A 3,654-nucleotide genomic window follows, 5' to 3' on the forward strand; every position below is an offset into this window, starting at 1 on the left:
GAAGAAGAAGAAGAAGAAGAAGAACAACAACAACAACAACAACAACAACAACAACAACAATAACAACAATAAGTAATAAGAACGAATTACATCAAATACAGAATAGACAACACATCAGAAAGTGATAAAGTGTAGAATTTGTGGACAAAACGGTGAAACCGTATGGCATATTACCTGTAAATGTATGCCACTAGCCCAGAAAGAATATAAGAGACGTCATGACAATACGGCAAGGATTGTCTATTGGACATTTTGCAACAGGTATGGATTTGACAGAGCAAAAAAGTGGTACGAACATAAACCCGAAGGCATCATCAAAAACGATAATGCAAAGATTCTATGGGATTTTATGATTCAGTGTGACCATAAGATATAAGGAATAGGAAACCAGACATAGTGTTAATTGAGAAAGAAAGCAAACGATGCTGGATCATAGATATAGCATGCATAGCTGACAACAAGGTATGCGATAAGGAAGAAAGAAAAGTCGATAGATATGACAGGATAGCGTCGGAGGTCAAGCAGTTGTGGTCGATGGAAAAGGTGGTAGTAGTACCAATAATTGTCGGAGCCCTGGGAACAGTGAGTAAAAATCTTGGAAGTACATGGAACAAATAGGGGCTGCAATAAGGGTGGAGCACTTGCAGAAAGCAGCACTGCTTGGGACCGCTCGAATACTCCTGGCACCGCAGTACATCTCCAGCGTTAGAAGCTGTACAAAGACAATAAATAATAATAATAGTAGTAAAAATAATAATGATGCTGATGATGATGATGATGATAATAATAATAATAATAATAATAATAATAATAATAATAATAATAATAATAATAATAATAATTAATTCGTTTTATTGTCCACAAGGGCTAATATCAATTAAAAACATGTAAGGACAAAGACAAGACGAAGGTTACAAAAGGTTTTGTCCGAAAAGGTAGGAAAGTTCGTCTAAACAGAGGAAGAAAACGGAGAAAGCTATAATAAATAAATAGATAAATAAATAAATAGGGGGAGGCGCTTCGAAAAAGGAAAGGTTAATGCCCTGATGCAGTACCAGGCACTGGCTCTCATGGCTTCTGATCATAACTGATTGGAAGTATTATCATGTTTTGTTTTGGTATAAAAGATGGGCTACAGCAAATACTCTGCTCAATATCACAGGTTTGCTTCTCATTTGCTTGTCTGTAACCAGTTGAACATGTCCCTTAGTGGTTGACGATATGTGTATCTCTGATCATGAGCAAAAGTAGTGGGGGAGCATCATAGCCATATGTTAAGGGGAATTCTTTGGGATTAGAATAATTCACCTCTGGAAACATAGGTGTTTTGTTCACTATCCTTAAACAAACCTTATTCAGGGACCATTTGAGCGGGAGAGGCTACTCGACCTGAAGAAAATTCTAACTGAGCCCCACTTGCAAGGTCATGCGCTGTTTACCTTGATATGAAGTCACTATGTGATGCAGGTGTCTAGCGTTTCCTTATCAGACGAGTAGTCATGACGGGTATATTGGAAGTAGCGAAAGTGCTTCATTGAAAACTGTGCGATAAATGTATGCGAGAGAGAGAGGCAAGACGTGCTCTGAACAGAGTGGTGGAGTTGGAGACTTGCATAATCTTCTTGGACTTCCTAATCCAAACAGATCAGGTGCTAGAGCATAACTGATCTGATCTAGTGGTGGTCAACAAAATGCACCACATGTGCTATATAGCATGATGTTGCGTGCCCCTTTGCCCCACGAATAGTCAAGAAGGAAGACAAAAAAGTAGATAAATACAACCCGCTCAAGTACGAAATAGCCTGGCTATGGGAAATGAAGAAAGTGAAGATAGTGCCAATTATTGTTGGGTCCTTGGAAACAGTATCAGAAGGTTTCAAGAGGGATATAAAGGAAATCAGAATAAAGTGCCCAGTAGAATTGTTACAAGAGGTTTGTCTCCTTGGCACGGCCAGAATAATTAGGGAAGTATTAGATAGTTGAAAAGAACAGATAGCATGGTACCGTAGGTTGCAGGTAGCAAGCCCGCTACGCATGCAAAACTCCAGACATTCCAACAAAACCTGAGATAAAAAGAAACAATAATCCTTTCTCCTAAAGGCACAAGGCCTGAAATTTGGTGCGACAGGATTAGTCGATTATATCGGTTCCAGTGTTTCACTGGTAGTTAATTCTTCGACCCTGAAAGGATGAAAGGCAAAATCGACCTCGGGCGAATTTGAACTCAGAAATAAAGACGGACGAAATGCCGCTAAGCATTTCGCCTGGCGTGCCAACGATTCTGCCAACTCGTCGCTTAATAATAACGATAATAATATTAATTAATAATAATAATAACCCTTTCTACGATAGGCACAGGGCCTGAAATTTGGGGGAGAGGACTAGTCGATTATGTTGACCCAGTGTTTCACTGGTACTTAATTTATCGACCCCGAAAGGATGAAATGCAGAGTCGACCTCGGCGGAATTTGAACTTAGAACGTAGCGGCAGACGAAATATCGCTAACCATTTCACCCGGCGTGCTAACGTTTCTGCCCGCTTGCCACTTAATAATAACGGTTTCAAATTTTGCCACAAGAGCAACCATTTTAAGGGAGGAGATGAGTTGATTACATCGCTCCTCAGTATTTGACTGGTACTTAATTTATCAACCCCGAAAGGATGAAAAACAAAGTCAACCTCGGCAGAATTTGAACTCAGAACAGCGGCAGACGAAATATTGCTGTAGTTAGTCTTGCAGGCATAAGGTGGATTTGGTCCACCATAGCCAAATTTGAATTAACACTTCAACAGAAGTTTTCTCACGGTGGAACAATGGTTTTTTTTGTTTTTTTTTCTGACAGCAGTTTTACATTTTCCAGATGCCTTAGCTAGGCCGAAATAATGTCTTCACCACTTAACCCTTCTAACCTCTCCTAGACCACCAAAAGCTAGAATTAAGATAACAAGCACCAACGAAATCTATTGTTCTCAACGATGTGACTATCCTTCTAGATAGTTATAAAAACAAGAACCCCGAGCAAAAATCAGTCACTTGGTGACAACTCAGTCAATTGGTGACAACTCATGAGTTGAGAGAGAGCTGACATCAGTTAGTGAACCAACCACAAGAATCATGACCACAAGCAGGCAGACAAACGGCCAGAGGGAAAAAGAAAGAAGTTTAGAATCAGCGACTATACGAGATCCAACTTCCCACACCTCTCACTTTCACCAACTCACTTTCTCTTCTCTGCACATTACCATATCTCTCTCTATGGTTTACCACTACAATAAGAACAGACAGGCTGAAATTAACGTTTTTATTTCGCACGCTCTAGGATTTTATCACCTGCCCGTCGAGACAAGGTATTGTATAATGTAACGGTAAAATAAATGTTTTCTTCACAACTTCAATCACTGTTTTTTCATCTTTACATAATGGTAATCAACGATGAACCAGTCCTTACAAACTGATTACGATTCCGACATATATTATCGTTACACAAAAATTAATTTCAACCGTACAAACAAACTTCTAACAGCAGCCGTTACATCACGAAGCATTTCTCCCGGCGTGCTAACGATTCTGCCAGCTCGCCGCCTTGCTTAATAATAATAATAATAATGATGATGATGATGATGATGATGATGATGATGATGATGATGATGAT

The sequence above is a fragment of the Octopus bimaculoides genome, chromosome 4 (genome assembly GCF_001194135.2).
Source record: "Octopus bimaculoides isolate UCB-OBI-ISO-001 chromosome 4, ASM119413v2, whole genome shotgun sequence".
NCBI lineage: Eukaryota > Metazoa > Mollusca > Cephalopoda > Octopoda > Octopodidae > Octopus > Octopus bimaculoides.